This window comes from Engystomops pustulosus, chromosome 6 (genome assembly GCF_040894005.1).
Source record: "Engystomops pustulosus chromosome 6, aEngPut4.maternal, whole genome shotgun sequence".
In the NCBI taxonomy this organism is placed as follows: domain Eukaryota; kingdom Metazoa; phylum Chordata; class Amphibia; order Anura; family Leptodactylidae; genus Engystomops; species Engystomops pustulosus.
In genome coordinates, this window is record NC_092416.1 from 40054391 (window position 1) to 40073983 (window position 19593).

The 19593-nt window shown below is 42.1% G+C and overlaps 1 protein-coding gene and 1 long non-coding RNA gene across 7 annotated transcripts in view; one reads left to right on the forward strand and one right to left on the reverse strand.

The window, feature by feature from the left end:
• LOC140134957 (interleukin-18-like) overlaps nt 1–3987 on the reverse strand; it is a 34470-nt gene extending 30483 nt beyond the window's left edge. For 2 of the 5 annotated variants that reach the window (XM_072155806.1, XM_072155805.1), the window contains exon 1: nt 3772–3986. The gene's annotated coding sequence lies outside the window, so the exon portion shown is untranslated. Of the gene's footprint in view, nt 1–3771 lie in introns of all 5 variants that reach the window. The other 3 variants (XM_072155804.1, XM_072155803.1, XM_072155807.1) reach the window with 2 other exon arrangements.
• LOC140134960 (uncharacterized) overlaps nt 1–19593 on the forward strand; it is a 162972-nt gene that overhangs the window by 108501 nt on the left and 34878 nt on the right. Inside the window, exon 1 of one of the 2 annotated variants that reach the window (XR_011856435.1) lies at nt 16241–16758. The exons of the other annotated variant lie outside the window; for it this stretch is intronic. This is a non-coding gene — a long non-coding RNA (uncharacterized lncRNA). Of the gene's footprint in view, nt 1–16240; nt 16759–19593 lie in introns of those variants that run through there. 2 annotated transcript variants of the gene reach the window in all.

The window sequence follows — 19593 nt, forward strand, 5'->3', positions numbered from 1 at the left end:
TGTTGATTTCCGATTGGAGGGGGGCAACACAAATTATAATATAGTACTTCAGCGGAATTCTTATATATCAGAAAATAAATACAGCACTATAACCAAGATCAGAACATACATACAGCAACAGCACAATGCTCCATATATAAATACAGCATCAGAGCTATCCTCATACTCTAAATACAGGGCCAGAACTGATATTTTTACAGAGATACAGCACCAGGAACATGCTCAATAGAGAAATAAACTTGGACCTAGCACCATAAATAAAGCACTAGAACCAAGCACTAGAACCAAGACCAACCAATAACCGATTTGTTACGATTTGTACTTTATTGATCCCTTGGGGGGAAATTGTTTTGCATATAGGGGCTTATTTACTAAGGGCCCCGCAGACCGCACTTTCGTCGGACATCCAGACGATTTCCGTTTTGCGCCGCTGGGACAGGGATTTAAAAGGGGTTTTTGGTGCACACGATCGGATTTTGGCGCAATCGCACTGGCTTTCATGCAACAGAAATGGGGGGGGGGGCATCGGACGAACCGACGGATTCGGACAAACCGCGAGATTTAACTTCAAAATTGTTTAAAATCAAAACTGCGCGGCCAGCAGCAGGGTGCCGCCATTTTAGTACACCTCTTAGTACACCTATATAGTATATAGTTATTATAGGGGAAATGTATATAATGATTACTGGGAGCTGTATATAGTGATTGCTGGGGGAGCTGTATATAGTGGTTACTGGGGGGAGTTGTATATATTGGTTGCTGGGGGAGCTGTATATAGTGGTTTCTGGGGGAGCTGTATATAGTGGTTGCTGGGGGAGCTGTATATAGTGGTTGTTCAGGTGCTGTATATAGTGGTTGTTGGGGGAGCTGTATATAGTGGTTGCTGGGGGAGCTGTATATAGTGATTGCTGGGGGAGCTGTATATAGTGATTGCTGGGGGAGCTGTATATAGTGATTGCTTGGGGAGCTGTATATAGTGGTTGCTGGGGGAGCTGTATACAGTGATTGCTGGGGGAGCTGTTTACAGTGATTGCTGGGGGAGCTGTATATAGTGATTGCTGGGGGAGCTGTATACAGTGATTGCTGGGGTGGTGTATATAGTGGTTGCTGGGGGAGCTGTATACAGTGATTGCTGCGGAGCTGTATATAGTGGTTTCTGGGGGAGCTGTATATAGTGGATGCTGGGGGAGCTGTATATAGTGGTTGCTGGGGGAGCTGTATATAGTGATTGCTGGTGGAGCTGTATATAGTGGTTGATGTAGGAGCTGTATATAGTGATTGCTGGGGGAGCTGTATATAGTGATTGCCAGGGGGCTGTATATAGTGATTGCTGGGGGGGCTGTATATAGTGATTGCGGGGGGGGGCTCTATATAGTGATTGCTGTGGTGGCTGTATATAGTGATTGCTGGGGGGGGCTGTATATAGTGATTGCTGGGGGCTGTGTATAGTGATTACTGGAGGGCTGTATATAGTGATTGCTGGGAGACTGCATACAGTGATTACTGGGGGAAGTATATAGTTATTGCTGGGGGCTGTAAATAGTGATTGCTGTTCCCTGTCTGGACTTCATTCAATGGGGCCCCCCACCAGATTTTTCGCCCAGGGGCTTCCACCAACCTTAATCCGGCCTTGTTTATATCAGTTCTAGGGAAATGGAGGTGATTCAAATTTTTAGGGGGGTTTTATTTAATTTTTTTTAAAACATTTTTGGATTATTTTTTTACTATTTTTCAGACCCCCTAGGGTACTTTAACCCTAGGTTGTCTAATTGATCCTACCATATACTGCCATACTACAGTATGGCAGGATATTGGGATTCTTCACATCATGTATTACAATGTGCAAATACAATGTGTATATTGGAAAAACAAACAGCCTCGGGTCTTTGTGTGACCATAGGCTGTCATAACAATGGAGTGATGATCGGAGCCAAGATGGCGATGCCCACGAGCCGCCAGCTCTTTAATGCCACCGGCAGCTTTGCACCGATCGTGGGTGTTACCAATAAGTGTTTGCTGCAATTTGCAGCCGACACATGACAAACAGCATCGTCACATGTCATTCAATCAATGGTTTCTGATTGGTTATTCAAATAACACAAACGGGAGATAGTGAAACCATTTACTATTTGATTAGTGCAAGAGTGTATTCCTCTTGACAGTTTACTACTGAAGTCTTCCTCTATTCACAATACATACTTTACATAATGCATTTGGCTTTTGAGCAATTGTTGGCACATACACAGGTTATCTTATCTTAGCTACTAGCAGGGTGACAACACCCTCTTATTGTTTATGCACTAAGAAATTAGAAACATAAAAAAATATGGGGCTTATTTACTAAGTGCACTTTCGTCGGACTTTGCACCGTTTTCGGATTTTGCACGGCTGTGACAGGTATTTAACAAGTGTCTGCACTGGGATTGTGTCATACGCAGATGGATTGTATCGCAGCTGCGCTGGCTTTCATGCGATAGTAATCGGGAGGTGGGCCTTCGGACGATCCGACTGATTTGGGCTGAGTGCGGGATTTAACTTTCAAATTGTGTCACATGACAATGCACTTACATGCGCCAGGAAGAAGAAAGTGAACTCTGGCGGACCTGAGCGGGGAAGAGACACATGCAGGATATCGGGCAACACATGCAAGATATGTGCCCCATAATCTTCATCCTGCGTCTCTGTAATATCTTATTGGGAAAGCTGAAGACTCCTTCATGACTTCCATGTGTTAGGGATTCTTTAATGGTTCCAGTGTGAAGAGAAGAGGGGGGGGGAGAAGAGAGCGGGGGGCGCTCGATGTGTAGAGATCCTCAATAAGACAGATTGGGTGTATGTGCCAAGTGTGCACTCACCTTTTTGTGTTGTGCTAATGGCACAACGCATATAATCACATATGGAGTGGAACGTTGTGCTGCCTTAATGGTTCCAGTGTCACTTGTTCACTTGTATGTATATCACTCGTTTAATTAACTATTATCCTGACTAAACAACAATTACCCCTTAGACAGCCCATATATCAGAGACTATACAGATAAGCTGCATACACCATGGGATACAAGTATTTATTAGTGACTGCTTATTAGTTGCCATTTTTTAAGCGATTTATTGAATTCCACTGACACACAAGCACCCACCTAGGTAGGTGATAGCAACAGGCAAAGATGCACCAGAGCACAGGCCCAACCTGACCCACAGGAATGGCACAAGCCATGGTCCTGGCTCCGCTTATACACTCGGACATAACATCTTCTTACAACCTGTTTACTTTCCAATTTACAAAGGAAAGTTGGCAAACAAGAGCTCCAGAAAGGGACGGGCCAGACCAGTTAGCAAGTCCTAGACCAGTGATGGCGAACCTTTTAGAGATGAAGTGTCCAAAACGTGACCCAAAAAGCTTTTCCCAAAGTGCCAACAGAGCAATTTAGGCAGTAACAAACTTATTGCTACCAGAATTTTTGAGCTCCAATCCGACCCTGTCCACACATTTTCACTCTTCAGCCAGGACCAAGCAGCACAGTAAAATAGCAGGGCACTACTTGGACTGCCTGAGACTGCAGGAAGGTGCCATGTCTGGCAAACTCTGTGCCTGGGAGACAGCCCGTGTTCCCACAGAGAGGCCTCCGAGATTCATATGCCTAGAGGTAGTTTAGCATATGTAACGCAGGAAAACATTCACCACGATCATGATGCAAGCACCAGCGTACACACAACACCATAGAACAGCGATCAGAGCTTGGGAGACAGCTAGTTGCACAATGGATTACTCACTGCACTCTTCCTGGATCTTGGTTTCCCTCTTGAAGTTCACGATCAGGAGACTGTTGTGGTGTCCACAATTCTCCACCAAGAAATTGCTGTGGCAAACTGGTGATTGCTCATTCAGGGGATCAAGCTACGTGTTGTAGGTGAATAAAGGTGTAGAACTCAGCAAGATTTGGACTTGTGGATTGGTCAAGCTCTTTAATTTATTCCCCTTCCTGCAGGGTGTGACTTCTGTAAATATTGTCAGGATTGGTTAACATACATTCAAACAATGGTCACTCCATCTAGTGGTTGGTTAATACAAAAATCTATTTCTCTTAAGTTCTCTTAGGTTAAGGCTAAAGTCGTCCTCTGACTGGTTAATTCTCAATACATACTTTACATATTGCATATGGCTATTGAGAAATTGGTAGCACATAAACAGCAGCCGCAACGTCCTCTTTTTGTGCACTTAGTATAGAAAAACATTGGGGGAGGGGGAGGAAGGAATCTGTTGTGTTCTTAAAATGGAAAAAGTGCTGCTGGATGTTAATAACATTTTTCTGATCTGATTTAAAAAAATTTTTTTTCGAAAAACACATTGGGGGTCATTTACTAAGGGCTCAATTCGCGTTTTCCCGACGTGTTACCCGAATATTTCCGATTTGCGACGATTTTCCCTGTATTGCCCCGGGTTTTTGGCGCACGCGATCGGATTGTGGTGCATCGGCGCTGGCATGCACGTAACGAAAATCGAGGGGATTTTAAAAAAAATTGTCGCTCGGCACGCGCTTACCTTCACTCAGCCTGCTACCTGTTGTTCAATAAAGAACCATGAGTTGATTTGCAAAACGTTGCCTCTGTCTGATCCCTGGATACGGCTGTCTACCACCACGGGCTTCCCCATATATTACCCAGGGACCTATCTTACAGACACTCAGGGGTTGCCCCAGGGAGAACCAGTATCTCAGCCTCTTCCTGCATATTTTTTGCACACACCACCTGCTGGAGAGCTGCTAGGCTGTGGGACAGCCCTCCGGTGCCCATACCAAGCACCGTGACATCAGTACGCCCTGCTCCAGTATTCTGGGCCCGGGTGCCTCCAGGCCCCAAGAAAAGGCTATGCCCCGGTGGGGAATGTTGCACATGTATCATGGGTTCTTTGAAGGTTCCAGTTTTACTTATATGTGTATTTCTCATTGATTATTATCCTGTCCAAGAAAACATGCTCCTTTAGACAGGCCATGTATCACAGAGCATACAGATAAGCTACATAGACCACGAGATACAAGCATTCATTACTGGCTGCCTATTAGTTGCCATTTTCTAAGCTTTCACACACTTGTTGAATCTCACTGACACACAAGCCCCCACACAGGTAGCACACATCTAGGTAGGTGATAACAGCAACCAAAGATTCACCACAGCACATGTCCAAACAGGTTCACAGGACTGACAGAATTGGTGGTTCCCGAGCTAATAGTCTCTGGTAGCTAGGACTAATGGGTTTAGCATTATGATGGAAGGTTATGCAATGTTTACTCTGTGTGGCCTCCTTAGAGCTTACAGTCTATGGGGATGAGAGGATGACAGAAGAGCTTACAATCTAAGAGGATGAGAGGTGACACAAGAGCTTACAGTCTATGAGGAAGAGAGGATGACACAAGAGCTTAAAATCTATGAGGGGTGACACAAGAGCTTACAGTCTATGCGGGTTCTGTGGTGACACAAGATCTTACAGTCTATGAGGATGAGAGGGTGACACAAGAGCTTACAGTCTATGAGGATGAGGGGTGACACAAGAGCTTACAGTCTATGAGGATGAGGGAGTGATACAAGAGCTTACAGTCTATGAGGATGAGGGGGACACAAGAGCTTACAGTCTATGAGGATGAGGGGGTGACACAAGAGCTTACAGTCTATGAGGATGAGAGGGTGACACAAGAGCTTACAGTCTATGAGGATAAGGGGGTGACACAAGAGCTTACAGTCTATGAGGATGAGGGGTGACACAAGAGCTTACAGTCTATGAGGGTGAGGGGGTGATACAAGAGCTTACAGTCTATGAGGATGAGGGGTGACACAAGAGCTTACAGTCTATGAGGATGAGGGGGACACAAGAGCTTACAGTCTATGAGGATGAGAGGGTGACACAAGAGCTTACAGTCTATGAGGATGAGAGGGTGACACAAGAGCTTACAGTCTATGAGGATGAGAGGGTGACACAAGATGTATAATACCATGTTTTACTGTTGGTAGGATGTTCCTTTTCTGAAATGCTGTGCTGCTTCTATGACAGATGAAATAGAACTACACATTTTTTGTGAAAACTATATTTTTACAGCTTGCGCATGTCCCCATGTCTTTCTACACATTGCCATTGATTTTACAGCCGGTGCAGGAGATGACTTCCTGTTCCTTTTTTTTTGCCTATATTGTGGGCCCGGCCAGTCTTTTAAATTTGACACATGCAGTTGTGCGTCGCTCACCCACCAATGACTTACTGGGTGCAAACTATGGACCACAGGACCGTTGTTTGTGTCCCATATACATCTATGTGCAATATGCATGTAGCCTCACACCCTCAACAAAAGTTCAACTTTTTCTTTTTCAGTAAACTAAGTCTTCTCCCAAAAGTCTTGGGGATCATCAAGATGCATTTTGGCAAAACTTAGACGAGCTTTTATGTTTTTTTGTGCTTGGCAGTGGTTTTCATCTTGATACTGTGCCATGCATTTTTGCCCAGTGTCTTTCTTATGATGGTTTATGATGAAGACCTTAACTGAGGCAAATGAGCCCTGCAGTTCTGTGGATGTTGTTGTATGATATTTTGGGACCTTTTGGGTGCCGTATTTAGTGTTCATGCTGCCCTAGGCACTCTCAGTCCTTACGCCCCCTATTGGAGCTGTCAAGCCTTCACCTCTTCCCATAACCTCCAGCACATTACTAGAAGAGAGCAGCACTGGACCCAGGAGTCTCTCTAATGATCCACTGCTAGCAGATACAACACATGATACGTTTGCATTGCGTTTTAAAATGCATTGGACAAAATGCTTCATCACATGTCAATACATTACTACAAGTAGTAGTAGTGCGTGGTGTGTGACATTGTTACTCATCACTATTAATGTTATAAGACAAAACACATGTTGCTACTTACAAAACACATTTGCCTTTGGTTATAAGTTTTGCCCAATGCATTTGAATTGCAAACACATATTCAGAATGTGGCCTCAGCTGCGTTCACACTCTACACTTGATTTATGTTTAGGAACTCAACTCAGGCACCATGGGGAGGACTGTGAATGTACACCATGTTTACGCCATATGTGAATGCAACCACTTAAACCTAAATGTGCCAACTAAACCTACCCCCAATAACCTTAAAGGAAACCTACCACTTTAAAATGGTAGTTATAACCCTCAAATACCTTGCACCAGCTCAGGGCGAGCTGGTGCCGGAGCATATCTTCATAATTTTCAGAAACCGCTGTATTGCTTGAAAAACTCATTCATTCATTAGATTTTAGCCCCCCTTCGGAGCACCATGATACGTTCTCGGTGCACCATGTGCGCGACCGTGCGTCTGCCTGAGTAGGAAGTGCTGGAGAGCCGGTGACGTCACCAAGCTCTCGGGCACACTCGCGCCTGCGCAACTTCACATTTTTATCCTGGCAGGCTTTGCACACGAAGTTGCGCAGGCACTAGTATGCCCGAGATCTCAGTGACGTCACCGGCTCTCCAGCACTTCCTATTCTGGCGCACACACGGTCGCGCGCATGGTGCGCTGAGAACGTATCATGGTGCGCCGAAGGGGGGTTGAAATCTAATGAATAAAGCAATACAGCGGTTTCTGAAAATTATAAAGATATGCTCCTGCACCAGCTCACCCTGAGCTGTTGCAAGGTATTTGAGGGTTATAACTACCATTTTAAAGGGGTAGGTTTCATTTAAGGTTATTAGTAGATAGGGTTAGTTGGCACATTTAGGTTTAGGTGGTTGCATCCACACACGGCGTACACATGGTGTACATTCACAGTCCTCCCCATGGTGCCTGAGTTGTGTACCATTTTAAAGGGGTAGGTTTCCTTTAAAGTACTGACTCCCTAACATATACATTGCCCTCCATAATTAATCATGAAGGTCATGTATGTGTGTGTATACATGTATATAAATATACACACACTACCGCTCAAAAGTTTTGGGTCACCCAGACAATTTTTGTGTTTTCCATGGAAACTCATAGTTTTATTTTTCAAATGAGTTTCAAAATGAATAGAAAATATTGAAATATTTTTTTTTAGATAATCATTTTCTCCTTCAAACTTTGCTTTCATCACAGAATGCTCCCTTTGCAGACCTTTGGTATTCTAGCTGTTAATTTGCTGTCTTCTAGCTGTAATCTAGACAAATGTCACCCCATGCTTCCAGAAGCCCCTCCCACAAGTTGGATCGGCTTGATGGGCACCTTACGCTTACCATACAGTCAAGCTGCTCCCAAAACAGCTCAATTGGGTTGAGATCTGGTGACTGGGCTGCCTCTCCATTACAGATAGATAACAGCTGCTGCTTCTTCCCTTAATAGTTCCTGGATTGCTTAGAGGTTTGCTTTGGGCCATTGTCCTGTTGTAGGATGAAATTGGCTCCATACCATGTCCACAGGATATGGCTTCCTGAAATAAAAGGGGGTCCTGACTCACTACAGCCATGTCAAACAAGCTGACAGATTGTCCTCTACATGATCGTAACTAACATAGTTTGGACCCTCAGGGAGAAAACAAAAATGTTTTTTTTTTAACAATGAACATTAAAAGCTGTATGTTTTTGTGTTGCTGAACCCAGTTTGGACCAAGACTTTTTACGCATTTCCATTTTCACTCCCTGGCACCGATTGAGCAGGGAATCTCCCTGCAGGCATTTAAATGCCGCAGTCATGTTGACAGTGGAATTTAAAGGGTTAACACAATGGTGCTCACTCCAACCGCAGGTGTTACGCAGGGTTGTCAGCGCGAGATTATCAGTGAAACCCTGTGTTTCGCTGTAGAACTGAACTATCATCGGGTCCATGACGTACTAATACTGCACGGAGCACGAGTAGCCACAATCTATGCAGTAATAGTATGTCAATGGGCTCTAAAAAGTTAAGCAGAGTGGACAGCATTTTCAAGGTTCCCTTTAAATAACAATTTCCACCCTCTACATCTGGATTTATTTTACTGCGTCACTGGTCTATGAAACTTCATTTTGGGGAATAATACAGAAATCACATCATATCTGCGTCATTGGTTTATGGAACTACACTTTGGAGAATAATACAGAAATCAGAAATCTTACTTTTGGAGGCCTTTTTATGTGCCAAGCAGCTGTTAGGAAAAAATAATTTAGAATTAATTTCTATTTCAGAAGCCATAAAGTGGAGGAGATTTGTCATGTATGGTTTTTTTTACTATGATTCAATTAGTAATGTGGTTTCTGTAAACTCACAGTAGAAACTTTTGTTATTGTATTTGTTATGATGAATTACTTTTCTATTAGGTACCACCACCTGATTGTATTCTTACATTTTTATCACTTACTCCTTGAATCTGTTAAGCCTTGAGTGTTTTAGGAGAAGGTATCATGTCACTAGCTGTTGTTGAACTAGACTATTGGGATACTATTCATAGACCTGATAATTATAGTATTATCAAATTGTTATCGTGACTGGGATACAAGACTATGGATAGTTTAAACGGCTAGAGAAAGCGCCGGACAGCGCGAAACTGCTGTCGCCTTTGTATGTACCCCTGCTCCCCTCACTACCCCACGCCGACATCAATGCTGAATGTCTTTTTATCTTATATGAAATAAAGAAGACGACGTTTTTGGGTGAGTGCCGCCTTTTTTCTGTCCTTTATTGCATTGCTTACGTCTAAGTCTACGAATGCTGAGCACCACCCAAGTCTGTTCCCCATCAAGTCACCTCTGACCCAGCAGCCATACCAGAGGAGTACAGGCAGTGCCCCTTTTTTCACATCTTCGTATTCGAATTTATGGATAGTTTAATATTGAGCCTTTATTACTATGTTTAAAACTAGTGACCCACCTCCTACTCTCTCTGAAAGACTCCACCTCTGGTCTGGACCTCTATGACATATGTCAGGGGTCAGAAGAAAGAGTTCCAGCGCTAGTCCCAGACGGTATAAAACTTCTTTATTTGTGCAACAGCAAGTTCGGATATATACAATGAAGATAACTGATCGACGCGTTTCGGCTGTTTAAGCCTTAGTCATGATCTATCTGGATTACTAAAAACACACTTCTTAAATACAAAATTGAGGTCACATGACCCTAGTAGTGAGGTGGGGCATACTGAAATTAACCCTTAATGGCACATGCCTCTCCTCGAGTTAGGTTCATTTAAAAGGGAAAGTAGCTCTTCACCTCAGTACTAGTAAAAATGAGTATGACAATTCTACAGCCTGTACAAAAGAAACAATTATATTACAAAAGAACACAATGTTGAGATGTGCTGGTATGGGAAAATGGATACATTGTTAATAACTTGTAATTAGGTCATGTCTACTATTCATACCCTGTGGTTGTCTAGTCTGTAAAACAAATATCCAATAGGACTCTCTATTGAGGATTTTTTTATGATGGTTCCCTCCTCTAGTGGGTCTGGAGACTTTCTCGATACCTGTCCATCTGAGATTAGTAGTATCTCCTTTGTGTATATCTCTAAAATGACGACTGAGAGATGATATATTAAAAGCATCATTTGTAACATCGGATATGTGTCGTCTGATGCGGTTTTTTGCAGGACAGGTAGTACACCCTACATATTGGATGTGGCACAGATTACAGGAGGCTAGATATACAATGTGGGACGTATTGCAATTTATATACGATTTGATGTTATAGCTAATTTCTGTGCTAAATGAAGTAAAAGTGTTGCCTTGGACGATGTAGTTACAGGCTTTACATCGTCTGTGTCCACATTTATGGGACCCCGGCATATCTAGCCACGTATACCTGTGGGTATTAGGTTTTTCACTAATGAAAAGACTGGGTGATAGGGTAGTACCGAGTGTGTTGCTCTTTTTGGCTACAAATCTAACACCTTTTTCAATGATTCCCTGGAAGTCTACGTTACAAGAAAGAATTGGTAGATATTTTTTAATAATATGTTTTATGCTATTAAATTGGTTACTATACTGAGTTGAGAAGGTGATTGGTGAGTTGTTCTTTTTAGGTGACAGATGATTCCTCGAGGATTACGGATTAAGAAAATTCCAACCACAATCTACAGTGATGAATTCCTGGGTGAGTGGAACGCCTTGCTTAGTCAATGCTCTATTAAATTGATGGACTTGATTGTACAATATGAACATAGAACACTGAAGGATATTGACACTGAGATAGACAGTTTGAAAAAACAAATACAGGAAAATGAACCTACTCTTGATATGGAGACTGTTATCACAGATATCAAAAGTAGATTGGCTAACACAGAAAACATCATCACAGAGACTAAAAAGAAAAAATTTCAAAGAGACACGATGGACTACAGGAATAACAAAGTCTACGACTGGAAAGAACGTACAGGGCCCCCTAACACCCCGAGACTACGATCGATTCTGAAAAAACGTTATAATCGGAAAAGATCCAATTCAAGAGTAGGCTTCTCTGACACAGACGACAGCTCATCTATAAGCATGACAGAAGAACAGACCTTTTCCAACACTCCCAATAATATGAGTAACATTAAAGGAATCACTTCCACCACAGCTCAGCAACCGCAACAACAGAAAGACATCAAGTCCTCAAAAAACGGGGCAGGAGAGGGGGCAGGAAGCATAAACAGACCGGAAAATATCAAAATGACGACCAGACAAGAGGGGAAAAACAAAAATCGTCAGTAATAAACATTTCCAGTTATATCCTGAATGAAGATGAAATTTCTGTTTTGAGTAAGGGGCTGGGTTTTGCTCCCACCCAGGACTTTAACTTGTTTAAAACAATTCTTGATGTAAATCAATTTGCTCGTAATTTAACTATAAAAAAACATTTTGCAGATAAGAATTTTGTTTGTGATGATAACCATTTAGACAACGTTGAAAATGTTAATGAACATGACTATGTAACATCTAGATCAGAGTTTACGTGTACTAATTTTAGTGAACAAACACTTTTGCTCACGCTCACACAACTATCCACAGATTCCCAACCCATTAGCAATTGGGTTTCTGAGCCCTATCAGGCCAGGAATCCTGGATTTTATCCACTCGCGTCCAGAACTACGGAGTTGGATAGATTCCAGGAATTAGTTGAACAGGAGCTAACAGCATTAAAAAATTCTCTACACAATAGGGTTAATCATCACCACAATTTAACACCTAGAGAACGAAAAGCATTCGATAATCTTAAAAATCACAAAGATCTCCTAGTGAGACCTTCAGATAAAGGAGGTTCAGTTGTGGTGATGAATTCCACACTTTACAATACTCTTAACCAAGCATTATTGAACGATCCGCTAACATATCGCAAACTCAATAGCGATCCAACGTCTACTTGTAAAATTGCACTTCAACGTCTCCTCAATGAGGGCTATACAATGGGAGCGATAGACATGAAACTAAGGGACTCCCTTTGTCCAGAACATCCAATAGTCCCCATTTTCCACTCTCTCCCAAAGATACATAAGGGAATTTTCCCTCCACCATTACGTCCCATTGTAGCTGGGATAGGTTCTTTGGGAGAGAAACTAGGAGAGTGGTTGGACTCATACTTACAACCCTTAACAAAAGTCACTCCAGGCTACCTTAGGGACACACCGCATTTATTACACATGCTTGATAACATGGAGAACCTGGAAGGATGTTGCTTTGCAACCAGTGATGTGGTGGCTCTCTATCCATCTATCCCCCACCATCTAGGGTTAAAAGCACTAGAAAACCATCTAGAAAAATATAGTGTGTATAGTTTGTCACTCAAAACTTTCATTGTTTTAGCCACAGAATTCCTCTTGAAAAACAATTTTTTTCTCTTTGATGGTAACTTTTATTTGCAAGTGAAGGGGGCCCCTATGGGGGCCAGATTTTCCCCTTCACTTGCCAATATTTTCATGATTTCCTGGGAGGAATTCTTTGTTTTCTCCCCATCCAACCCCTTTAAGGATAACATCAGGTGGATGGGGAGATTCATAGATGATCTCATCTGGATCTGGCAAGGCCCTTATAACATCTTCCAGGATATGATGCATTGGTTCAACGATAATGAGATGAACCTTAAATTCACCCATGAATTTGGGGATCCTAGCATCACTTTCCTGGATGTCAATCTTAAAATAGAAGGAAATACCATTATTGTCAAACCCTACAGAAAACCCACAGCAGGAAATTCAATTTTATTATCCAACTCATGCCATCCAAAACATGTAACCTCTAATATACCATACGGGGAATTCATTAGAACCAAACGCAACTGTTCTAGCGACACAATTTTTAAAGAAGAAGCAGTTGCAGTTACAAACAGGCTAAAAGAAAGAGGTTACAGTGACCAACTTATTTCCACAGCACATAAAAAAGTGAGAGCAAAATCCAGAACAGCATTACTAAACAATAAATCTAAAAAGACCCTCCCTGTATCACCTAAAAAGAACAACTCACCAATCACCTTCTCAACTCAGTATAGTAACCAATTTAATAGCATAAAACATATTATTAAAAAATATCTACCAATTCTTTCTTGTAACGTAGACTTCCAGGGAATCATTGAAAAAGGTGTTAGATTTGTAGCCAAAAAGAGCAACACACTCGGTACTACCCTATCACCCAGTCTTTTCATTAGTGAAAAACCTAATACCCACAGGTATACGTGGCTAGATATGCCGGGGTCCCATAAATGTGGACACAGACGATGTAAAGCCTGTAACTACATCGTCCAAGGCAACACTTTTACTTCATTTAGCACAGAAATTAGCTATAACATCAAATCGTATATAAATTGCAATACGTCCCACATTGTATATCTAGCCTCCTGTAATCTGTGCCACATCCAATATGTAGGGTGTACTACCTGTCCTGCAAAAAACCGCATCAGACGACACATATCCGATGTTACAAATGATGCTTTTAACCCCTTAAGGACGCAGCCATTTTGTAGCTTAAGGCTCAGCCCGATTTTTTGGATTCTGACTTGCGTCTCTTTATACGGTTATAACTTTTGAACACTGTTACTTATCAAAGCGATTCTGAGATTGTTTTTTCCCCACACGTTGTACTTCATTTTAGTGGTAAATTTTGGCAGATAAGTTTTGCATTTATTTACAAAAAAAAAGAAAATATGATAAATTTTTGGAAAAATTTGCCATTTTCGAAATTCAAAATCACCGCGTTTTCAGGCAGATAGATTTACCACCTAAATAAGTTGCTGAATAACATTTCCCATTTGTCTACTTTACATTTTCATAATTTCTGAAATGTCTGGATAATTTATTTTGATGTCACGCGGCTTGCAAATAGAATATCGCTTTTCCGGATTTTCAGAATTGACTATTTTGGGGATAAATACAGTTTGGAATGAAATTTTACATATTTAGCATCAAAACCCCCTATATAACCAACCCATTTTCAAATCTGCACCCCTCAAGCTATCAGAAACAGCTTTTACGAAGATTGTTAACCCCTTGAGATCTTCATAGTAATTGAATCAAAATGGAGGTGAAATTTAGAATGGTCATATTGTTCCCTTATACGTTCATTTAGCCCTAAAATTTACACATTTCCAAAAGATAAAAAGAGAAAACCCACCATACAATTTGTTCTGCAATTTCTCCTGAGTACAAAGACCCCCCACATGTGGACGTTACTTGTGTTATGGGGGCACAGCGAGGTGCAGAAGGGAAGGAGCGCCCTGCAGCTGCCAGGATTTTAGTTTCCTCATTGGCCCCTTTTGAAGGCTATAAAATTTTCGCTTTTTCGTTATTGGGGCCATGTGATGCCATTTTTTTTGCGGGATGAGATGCTTTTTCCAATGTTACCATTTTGGGGTTTGTATCACCTATTGTTGAAAATTTAGGAACGTTTTTTGAGGACAGGAGTAGAAAAGCATCAATTCTGTACTGGATTTTTTACTTCTTTTTTTTTTGGTGTTCACCGTATAGCCTAATAATCATGTTATCTTTATTCTATGGGTTGATACGATTACGGGGATACCAGACATGAATATATTTTCTTACGTTTTACTAAATTTGTCAAACAAAACCCTAATGTGGGGAAAAATCTATCATTTATGTATTGCCGTCTTCCAAGTGGCATAACTTTGTTACTTTTTTGGCTACGGAGCTGGTTGATGGCTTGTTTTTTGCGGGACATGTTGTACATTGCACCAGTATCATGTCGCAGTACATATGGTTTTTTGATCACATTTTATAGCATTTTTTGTGGGATTGAAAAGGTAAAAATCATAATTTTTGGAGGGTTTATAACAGTTTTTTTTTACGGCGTTTATCGTGCGGGTTCAATAATGATTTACTTTTATTCTACGGGTTGTTATGGACGCGGTGATACTATATATGTGGGGTTTGTGTTATGATTTAGACTTTTTTTTGAGTTATATGTCTCTTTATATGTTTTGGGGGTTTGGGGCATTTTTAGTGATTTATGACTTTATTTTTTTATTGAATAACTTTTTTTTTTACTTTTTCACTTTTATACCATGGGACATGAAGAAGCAATCATCTGATTGCTTCTTCATGATAATATTCTGCAATACTCATGTATTGCAGAGTATTATCAGTGTCAGCCTATACACTTGCATAGGCTGGCACTGTGCCAGTAAGATGACGTCACAGACGCCATCTTACTGGCAATTCTTGCAGGTAACTCTGGGGTCCAGATCGGACCCCAGAGTTACTATAGCAACGATCGGCGCACCCCGAAAACGGTTCGGGGGGGCCGATCGTGGGGGAAAGATCCCCCAGATACATGTTAGATGCCGCGGTCGCGCTGACCGCGGCATTTAACGGGTTAAGCACCCGCGATCGGAGACAACTCCGATCGCGGGTGTTACACTGGGGTGCCGGCTATCAGTCACAGCCGGCACCCCGTGTTTCCCGATGCCGGTTCGGCTCAGATCTTGAGCTGAACCGGCATCAGCTCAGCGTCCGATATATCGGACGCTGAGCGCTAAGTCACTGCGCTCAGCGTCCGATATATCGGACGCTGAGCGTTAAGAGGTTAATATATCATCTCTCAGTCGTCATTTTAGAGATATACACAAAGGAGATACTACTAATCTCAGATGGACAGGTATCGAGAAAGTCTCCAGACCCACTAGAGGAGGGAACCATCATAAAAAAATCCTCAATAGAGAGTCCTATTGGATATTTGTTTTACAGACTAGACAACCACAGGGTATGAATAGTAGACATGACCTAATTACAAGTTATTAACAATGTATCCATTTTCCCATACCAGCACATCTCAACATTGTGTTCTTTTGTAATATAATTGTTTCTTTTGTACAGGCTGTAGAATTGTCATACTCATTTTTACTAGTACTGAGGTGAAGAGCTACTTTCCCTTTTAAATGAACCTAACTCGAGGAGAGGCATGTGCCATTAAGGGTTAATTTCAGTATGCCCCACCTCACTACTAGGGTCATGTGACCTCAATTTTGTATTTAAGAAGTGTGTTTTTAGTAATCCAGATAGATCATGACTAAGGCTTAAACAGCCGAAACGCGTCGATCAGTTATCTTCATTGTATATATCCGAACTTGCTGTTGCACAAATAAAGAAGTTTTATACCGTCTGGGACTAGCGCTGGAACTCTTTCTTCTTACCTATGAACTTTCCCTTGCCGGGGCGTTTCCGTGTACGCAGTCCTGAGGTGAGCAATGGAGTGAGTCGAGCTGACACAGACTTTTTTTCCATATGTCAGGGGTCACACCTGTGGCAAATATCCAAAATGCATCTCTTCCTGACAGGTGTTGGCACCTTCTTCCAGCTATACGTGTTCTGTTTTATGGGTGAGTTTGTATTTATTTTCAATAGCAGTGACGCGCTGCCTATCTGGGAAACCGCACAACAAGTGAGTCATCCCATTGATTGGATGCGTTCTTGCTTAGTTGTTGCTATATAAGGGGTGCGGCGCAGTTACTCGGTCACAACCCTATTGAGGATGTATGGGTGTGATGCAGGTTACCAAAACCGCATTATTAAACACCGGTCCTAGGGCGGGAGTCAACAGAGCCTATCTATAAGGTCCATAGAAGCTTATAGGGCATATTAATACTACAGCGTTATTGGTCTGGATCTGACTCTACCAACAGGACTCTATGACTTACACTACTGTACACTGAGACGTGTCACTGGTGCTCCTGCGACCCATGCTATCGGGTCGAGGGGCAGCCGTGTACCTCTGTCGGCTGCAGGCTGACTTACCTGTACATGCTCCCTAGAGCGTGCACGTCAGCCCATTGCAATTTAAAGGGCAAGTGTGCTGCTAATTGGTGATGGCCGGGCGCTGCCCTGTTATATAGCCTTCCTCTTCTTGTGACCCCTGATGAATCTTTGTGCCCTGTTGCTTAAGAGAAAATCCTGATTTTGAGACTATTGTGAACTTTTTGTTGTGACCCTGGCTTTGTTTCTTGACCTCAATTCTCTGCCGCCTGTCTTTACCTTCTGCTATGTCCCCGACTGACTCCAATCCTGTGCCTCCTGTCCTGACCACTTGCCTGATTGTGGCAACTTTACACTCCCGAGGCATTTTTGGTGAAAGATACTACGGCTTATATGTACGCCGCTCACGTTCCATTAACACGTTAGCGATGCTAGACGATATAGATCGTCTTTTTCCGCGAGTACTTCGCGCAAAAAGACGATCTATATCGTCATACATTGAAACTGTCACCATGTGTAAACACATGGTGACAAGTCCGTGACGACAGCTGTCAACGACAGCGGATCGTCACGGACATCGGGCCAGGGACCTATCACAGCCGTCCCTGCCCGACGATCACTGTGATTGGTCAGGGGATCCAGCCTGACGAATCACTGTTAAAGAGGGAGGGGAGAGCTGGTTCCCGGGTCTGATTCTGTCATATTTCGTGACAGAAGTGACAGGATCAGAGCCGTGAACCGAAGCTCTGTCCCCTCAGTGTGTGAAAAGTTCCCCCTCACATACAAATACCCACTAAAACCCAATCCGACCCCCTCCACACCCCTGTTCTTCATCTTTATTCAGTGTGACAGCCGGAGCTGTCATTTTTTTTTTTCTTGTGTGATTAGGGCTAGTGATTAGGGCTAGTGATTAGGGCTAGTGATTAGGGCTAGTGATCAGGGCTAGTGATTAGGGCTAGCGGTTAGGGATATATACTGTATACACAAAAGCAGTATATAAAATCGTACGTTATTACATATACTTACACCTACACAGACCTTCAGCGTTTGTATCCCTTCCTGTGCTGACATTTCAGTTACTGTTTCTTGTTTTATCATAAAATTTTAAAAAAATATAAAAAAAATACTAAAAAACTAAAAAAATACAAAAAAATATAGTTTCTAGTTTTATAGATATAGTATCAGTTTAGTACTGTAGGGGTACATTATTACATATACTTACACCTACATAGATCTTCAGCGTTTGTATCCCTTCCTGCGCTGACGTTTCAGTTAGTTTTTTGTTTTACCATAAAATAAAAAAAACTATTAAAAAAATACTAAAAAACAAAAAAATACAAAAAAATATAGTTTCTAGCATGGCTAAACTGGTGTATTCTGCGGATGAGGCCTATGCCTTCATGTGTTCAGATACAGACACTGCAAGTGATGAAGAACACTTTCTAATGTCCTCCTCTAGTGACAGTGGTGAACCCTCACAAAGGCGCAGTAGGCAGAGTGAAGAGCAGTCAAGTGACCCAGGTTGGGAGCCCCCAAATATGTTTTCTCCCCAAATTCCAGCATTCAGTTCCAACCCAGGAATAAATATTAATACAGATGGGTACAAGGAACTTGATTTTTTTAAAATTTTTACAGAGGAATTTGTAGACCTAATGGTTACACAGACAAATCTGTATGCAGAACAGTTTCTGGCCGGTCACCCCACATCTTATTATGCTAGAAGCCAGAGTTGGCACCCCACTAATGCCACAGAATTAAAAAAATTCTGGGGGCTCTTTCTTAATATGGGACTTGTTAAAAAGCCTAGCATCCGGTCATATTGGTCCAGTGACGTTTTATACCACACACCAATGTACAGGGCTGTAATGACAAGACCATTTTGAGGCGCTGTTAAAATTTCTGCATTACAGTAATAATAGTCAGTGTCCTGCTGCTGGTGACCATGCCCAAGACCGATTGTACAAAATTAGGCCAGTAGTGACTCATTTTAATGAGAAATTTATGGAAGTTTACACCCCACAAAAAAATGTAGCCATCGACGAGTCACTTGTACTTTTTAGAGGTAGGCTTAAATTTCGGAAATATCTGCCAAGCAAAAGAGCTAGATACGGGATCAAAGTTTACAAGCTCTGTGAAAGTGAAAGCGGATACACCTACAAATTCCGTATCTATGAGGGAAAGGACTCCCAGATCTGTCCACCTGAGTGCCCCCCTGTCCTAACCACAAGCGGTAAAATTGTATGGGATCTTTTATTCCCCCTGATGGGTAAAGGCTATTACCTTTACATAGATAATTTCTATACAAGTGTCCCTCTCTTTCAGTGCCTCCTTGAAAAAGGAACAGTGGCCTGCGGAACAATAAGGAGGAATCAAAGAGGCCTCCCAAAAAATCTGGTGGACCTTAAATTGAGACGGGGTGAAAGCAAGTCCTTGTGTCAGAGTAACATCATGCTGACAAAATA